Raw genomic sequence first — 7,442 nt, 5'->3', positions numbered from 1 at the left:
GGTAGCAATTTCCAAGCAAGAATATGAGAAACTCAGCAAAGAATTTTTGAAAGTACCAGACTTTTGGATTCTGAGTTTTGAAAATATATTTTGACAAAAAAAGGCAAAATTAAATTGATAAAGTTAACTTGATGCCTTAATTTTAGTATTTTTTAATTGTACATCCTTAATGTTGAAAAATTGCTTTGTTTAACCGAGGGTGCTACTGGTTCAAGCTAATTAGTTTGCAGTTTACTGTAAACATTGCAAAATATAATATGTATATTAACCTTTTTCCTATTAATATTTATATTTATTGTGAAAGATGCCTTAGAAATTTCTTGATAGAGTAGCATAACAATGGTGTCACATCCTTGGTGCATTCACAAATAGTGGTTTAGTAAGCACAGTTCAAGGACTTGCTATGCTAGGAAGAAAGACAAGAGAGCATCTCTCCTCACCTCCATCAAATAATGGTATTTAGTAGATTAGAATACATTGTGAAGCCAAATTTGTATTAACTACCATTGTGTATAACATGTTTGTTTTTAACCATTGAAAATAATTGGGAAATATTTTTCCTTGATATTTCTACTAAATTTCTACTAAAATAGAAATTTAAAGTTAAGAAATATTTTATATGCTCCTTTGAATGTGAAATTATCTAATTTTCTTCCATGAAAACTGTTTTTAGAATCAGCAGCATTTGGCAAATTTATTTTTCAGACATAATCTATGTTTCATCTGTTCACTGTTTTTAGGAATAAAATTATTTCTATAAGAAAAGCATAAATTTACAAAAAAGAGAGTGACAATTTGCTTTTAAAAAAGAAATGCTTCATTAATTAGCCTATATTTGTCCTTATCCAGGTGTTAGGAAATCTAGATATAAAGGATTGAATGACAACAGTGCCTTCTTTGGTTAACCTAGCAGATTAGCTTTAACTGTGGGTTTGAATCCCGAAGAGAGTTGTCATGGTAACTCAAGTAAATGGTGGCAAATGGGCATCAATGGCAACAGTGTGGAAGGACATACTTTCAGTCTATTTGTTCTGTAAGGTCAATGAGTTCATGCTTTCAGAGCAAGAAAAATTTCTTCTCCCTGCTCTCTTATAAAATGTGTCTTGTCTTAAATTCCTCTATTCACAGATTATATAGTATTCTCAGAAAATCTGAGAAAGTCAATTACTCTTTTAAAAAATAATTTTGTTTATGTGCTGTGCTGGGACTTCATTGCTGAGTGGACTCTAGTTTCAGTGAGCTGGGACTACTCTCTAATTGCAGTGTGTGGGCTTCTCATTGCTTCTCTTGCTTCAGAGCATGAGATCTAGAGCAAGCGGGCTTCAATAGTTGTAGTGCATGGGCTCAGTAGTTGCAACTCTACAATTCTATGATTCTACACTTTAGTTTTTTTTATGGACATGTCTAACAATACTGAGAATTTAATCTTACTAAACATATACTTTTATTGTAATAAAGAAGAGTTAATTATATAACTAAAAATTAAAGTATAATTTAATTCTGCAAGTGCAGTTTTTGCTTTTTCTTAGCTATCTGCTTCTGGACAAACCTAATGGGAATACCAGACCATCTAACCTGCCTCCTGAGAAATCTGTATGCAGGTCAAGAAGCAAGCTAGAACTGGACATGAAACAACAGACTGGTTCCAAATTGGGAAAGGAGTACGTCAAGGCTGCATATTGTCATCCTGCTTATTTAACTTATACGCAGAGTACATCATGAGAAATGCTGGACTGGATGAAGCACAAGCTGAAATCAAGACTGCCAGGAGAAATATCAATAACCTCAGATATGCAGATGATACCAACTTTATGGCAGAATGTGAAGAAGAACTAAAACACCTCTTGATGAAAGTGAAAGAGGGGAGTGTAAAAGTTGGCTTAAAACTCAACATTCAGAAAACTAAGATCATGGTATATGGTCCCATCACTTCATGGCAAACAGATGGGGAAACAATGGAAACAGTGACAGACTTTATTATTTTGGGCTCCAAAATCACTGCAGATGGTGACTGCAGCCATGAAATTAAAAGACACTTGCTCCTTGGAAGAAAAGCTATGACCAACATAGACAGCATGTTAAAAAGCAGAAACATTACTTTACCAACAAAGGTCCATCTAGTCAAATTATGGTTTTTCCAGTAGTCATATATGGATGTGAGAGTTGGACTATAAAGAAAGCTGAGTGTCAAAGAATTGATGCTTTTGAACTGTGGTGTTGGAGAAGACTCTTGAGAGTTCCTTGGACTGCAAGGAGATCCAACCAGTCCATCCTAAAGGGAATCAGTCCTGAATATTCATTGGAAGGACTGATGCTGAAGTTGAAACTTCAATACTTTGGCCACCTGATGTGAAGAACTGACCCATTGGAAAAGACTCTGATGCTGGCAAAGACTGAAGGTGGGAGGAGAAGGGGATGACAGAGGATGAGATGGTTGGATGACATCACTGATGTGATGGACTTGAGTTTGAGTAGGCTCTGGGAGTTGGTGATGGACTAAGATAGCTAGAGTCCTACAGTCCATGAGGTCACAAAGAGTCAGACACAACTGAGTGACTGAACTGAACTCAACTGAATCAGGTAATCCATAATTCATAATTATATAGAAAATATTCCCAAGATCTATTTCCTACATAAAGACATATGTCTTGAAACACTTAGCCAGCTTCTGAAATGTAATTCTAACCCTCTAAAATGGTGAGAAATTTTTCCTTTAATTGTAACTTTTCAGAAGAAAGAAGAAAATCTTTCAGCTCCATAATAAAATTCTTGATGAAATACCCATCAAGTTTCCTAGCAATGGCAGAACATAAATGTGTTTTCCCAATAAAATAAAATAATCAGGATAGCAGACAGATGGCTCAATTTGGCAAAAAATTTAGAGAGAAAATAATTTCATATTTTAATCTGTTAGAGAAATATTAAAAGAGTGAAAGGCAATCTGTGGCTCAGAATTAACCTCCAGATGTGTTCAACACTCTTTGAATACAGAAGAGTTTTCTAATTGCATTCTTCATGTCCTTTTTCTCAGACTATAGATGATAGGATTAAAGATTGGGGGAAGAAGAGTAAATATGAGTGCAATGGCTGTGTCCAAAATGGGTGAATAAGTGCCACTGAAATGCAAGTACATGAGGGACACACTGCTAAAAAATATCAGGAAAACTGTGAGATGACCTGCATAGATACAAAAAGCCTTTTGTTGACCTTCAGCAGAAGTAATCTTCAGGATCATGGCGACAATTCTTATATAGGACAGGGCAATGATTAAGACAGTAATTATGATGGCCACAGCAAGGATCACATCCTCAATCAGAATCATGGATGTGTCTGTTAAGGCTAGGCTCAGAACTGGGGCCAAGTCACAGAAGATTTGATGGATTTGACTGGGACCACAGAAAGGCTATATTGAAATCATTACACTCTCAGGAAGCAGGATGAGGAAGCCAAAGATGCAGGAGCCTGCAGAAAGCTAAGCACAAAGACAGGGAGTCATGATCATTTGATAGTGAAGAGGGTTGCGGATTGCAACATATCTGTCAATGGCCATGGTGATTAGCAAGATTCCCTCTAAATTTCCAAGTGAATGGAAGAAATACATCTGCAAGAGGCAACCAGTAATAGAGATCATTTTTTATTTCACTGATGAGATTGGAGAGCATCTTGGGAATGATGGCTGTGGTATACCAGATTCCAGAAAGGAAAAGATGCTAATGAAATTATACACGGGATTGTGGAGCTGGGTATCCAGCCTTACTGCAAAAAGATCAATAGATTTCCCATGACAATAAAAACATAGATGAAAAGTAAAGGAAAGAAGTACAGAAGACTACCTTCCTGGATCTGAGGAAAGTGATGACAAATTCAGTCACTGCTGATAGGTTTGTCTATCTCCACATCCCCAGAACTACCTGTGAATAAAAGAAAGGGTACACACCAGTTCAAGGAGATCAAACCAATCAGTCCTAAAGGAAACCAACCTTGAAGGACTGATGCTGAAGCTGAAGCTCCAATACTTTGGCCACCTGATGCAAAGAGTTGACTCACTGGAAAAGACCCTGATGCTAGGAGGTCTGAAGGTGAGAGGAGAAGGGGACTACAGAGGATAAGATGGTTGGTTGGCGTCACCAACTCAATGGACATGAGTTTGAACAAACTCTGGGAGATGGTGAAGAACAGGAAGCCTGGTGTGCTGCAGTCCATGGGGTCACAAAGACTTGGATACAACTTAGCGACTGAACAGTGAACAACATGCCATCTCACAAGGAAGAATATTTAGTGTATTGCTAAATAACTTGAATGAATAAGAAGAAATAACTTGAAAGTTTTTCCCCTAATTTCATATTTTATAAAAAGTGATCAACATTCTATATTTTTTTCTCACTTACTCCTCCAGAGTCACCACTGCAGAAATAGATTTTTACCAAATGCTTTTAGTGGTAAAAAAAAAAAAAAAAATAGAAGTATTTTTAACTTAACTTCTAATATAAATATTTGTATTTGAAAGTTATGCATGGGGACTTCCCTGGTGGTCAGGTGGAAAAGACTTCACCTTCCAATGCAGGGGCTGTGGGTTCGATCCTTGGTCGAGGCACTAGGATCCCACATGCTTCACAGCCAAAACATAAAACAGAAACAATGCTGTAATGAATTCAATAAGGACTTTAAAAAATAAAACAAAAGCTATGTGCATGTACTATACTATGATGGACAGGGCATGGCAACCAATTCCTAAATTATTGCCTGGGGAATCTCATGGACAGAGAAGCCTGGCAAGCCCACTGTGTCTCAAAGATTCATACATGACTGAGCGACTAACACACACACATGCACACATTATCTAACAATACATTTTAAAAGTAAGAAGCGTGAGTGAAAATAAACATATCAGAAGTACTGTTCTTTTCTTTTTCCACCCTTGGGCCATCTTGCACATTCCTCTTTGGAGATCTCTGTTCTAGGGCATTAGAATGTAGGCCTGGAGTCTACATTGAAATCTCAGTTAAGTTTGTTATTATCTATGTGTCTTTTGGTAAATTACTTAATCTGTCTGTCTCAAATACTCATCAGTAAAATGAGATTAATAATAGTATCCACTCATAGGTATAGTGTAGGATTAAGTTAATGTCTACAAAAGACTTAAAACAGTGCTTAACAGGCAGCTTAGTGAAAGGGTAATAAAGTCCAATTCACCACACCTCTCATTTTCCTTTAACATTCTGCTTTGTGCTTCCTCTCCTACTAATCCATGAAGCTCATCTGACTATGTTAAGTAACACCCTGTCTGCTAATTACTAATAGAAACTAGCTCATAAGTTTCCGAGAATGGTTAAACATAATAAAAATAATAGTATAGCATAATATGATTCATATCATTGTGAATTCTACAGTATTGCATTAATTGTTCAATCGCTCAGACATGTCCGACTCCTTGTGAACCCATGGACTGTAGCCCCCCAGACTACATGGGATTTCCTAGGCAAGAATACTGGAGGGTTTGCCATTTCCTCCTCCAGGGGTTCTTCCCAACTCTGGGATCGAACTCGTGTTTCTGGAGTCTCCTGCATTGGCAGGCCGATTCTTTACCACTAGTGCCACCTGGGAAGGCAGTACTGTGTTACATAGCATTATGAATATTGTATGCATGCTGCTGCTGCTGCTAAGTCACTTCAGTCGTGCCCGACTCTATGCGACCCCATAGACGGCAGCCCACCAGGCTCCCCCGTCCCTGGGATTCTCCAGGCAAGAACACTGGAGTGGGTTGCCATTTCCTCCTCCAATGCATGAAAGTGAAAAGTGAAAGTGAAGTCGCTCAGTCGTGTCCGACTCTTTGCGACCCCACGGACTGCAGCCTACCAGACTCCTCCATCCATGGGATTTTCCATGGGACTTACTCATCTAGGCAAGAGTACTGGAGTGGGTTGCCATTGCCTTAGCCAGTATACTATGTATATTACATAGTACTGAGTCACTAACTGCAACAAGCACAAGTATATATTTTTCATTTAATGCTCAAAATGCTCTAAAAAGATAGAATTATTAATCCCACTTTACAAATGAGAAAACCTAGGCATAGACAAAGTAAATATATTTAAATACTTAAAGTATGTTAGAAATGTACTAAACATTCCAAAATACTGGGCACCATTACACTAGAGTGTCTGCATTATATTTATTGTGTTACATATATTTATTGCATTACATAAGGATCATTTATTGTATTACAACTTAGTTGTTTTACCTTCTCAAGAATGAGTTTCTCCTGAAAAGGGCTGACAAGCAAAATATGAGCTGGTGTCAAATAGATCAACTTGAATCAAGGCCACCAGGTGCAGTTATGATTAAACCCACAAGACAGTCATGAATAACCTAGCAAAGAAAACTGAGGACTGTTTGGAAAGAAAAGTATGAAAACTCAATTTTGATAAGAGTCATAATCAAGTCTAGACAAAATAATCTTTCAAAAGATGGCACTATAAATGGAGTCTTCTGTTTCATGTATACCTCTGCCTAGTACCTCAGCAGGCAGAGTTTCTTCTAAACTTACCATTGCCTATCACCAAAATTCAATGCCTCTAATTTTTTATATGCAATATAATAATAATCTATATTATATAATAATATAATAATGCAATCTTCATGTAATAAGATTATTCTTCTCATGCACAGTGAGTGAATACCTTCTTTCCAAGCCTGAGTCTTCTGTACTACCTCTACCAAAGACCACAGAAACTCTTCTGTTCTTCTGGATCTCTTCATCCTGATATCCTTTAAATCCCTCAAAAGGCAGACTTGCAATTATATTTACAGGTACCTCAGGGCATAACAGAAAGGGAAATGGGCTCCATAGGGGACTTCTCCCCTGCACTGCAGTAGAGAGCATCACTTTCCCTCATGGGGTTAATTACCAGAAAGCTCCCCACTGTACTTTCCTCTCATTAGATTTACAGGTAAAGGTTGTCAATAAATATTTATTTCCTGATTGCACTCATCATCCTGACTGTTGGAAGCTACTTTCTCCAGCCCCATGATCATTGCCCTTAGTTGTGCCTCAGGGCACCTTGAAAAGAACAGTTTTGTCATGGTCCTGTCTTACATGAACAAAGAGATACAGAAAGTCTTGAATGAATATACTGACACCAGTAAAAATATGTTGAAAGATATGTATAATAGAAAATAAGGTGATTTTATAATAATCAGGCAATTAGGATTTTATACCAATATTGAAATGAAGGAACAATGTTATTTTTTTTCCTATACTACAAATGTATGTGAATCTCTCCTACCTTAAACAATTCTCTTTAGTCCTGTCAACCTCTCTATAGACAATCAATATCTCATCCTTTTCATGAGATTATTATGTACTTAAGCTACTGCTCTGCTGAAAACTCAAAGTTATTTTTTTTCCAAATGTAGTTGATTTTATCATGTAATCTTCTTAA

General features: G+C 37.1%; 1 pseudogene; it reads right to left on the bottom strand.

Moving 5' to 3' along the window:
• Positions 1-2,954: 2,954 nt before the first annotated feature.
• Positions 2,955-3,849, bottom strand: LOC122426611 (annotated as a pseudogene).
• Positions 3,850-7,442: the final 3,593 nt, after the last annotated feature.

This window comes from Cervus canadensis, chromosome 2 (genome assembly GCF_019320065.1).
Source record: "Cervus canadensis isolate Bull #8, Minnesota chromosome 2, ASM1932006v1, whole genome shotgun sequence".
NCBI lineage: Eukaryota > Metazoa > Chordata > Mammalia > Artiodactyla > Cervidae > Cervus > Cervus canadensis.
The sequence above is the reverse complement of the archived record's forward strand: the minus strand, read 5'-3'. Positions and strand labels throughout refer to the sequence as shown.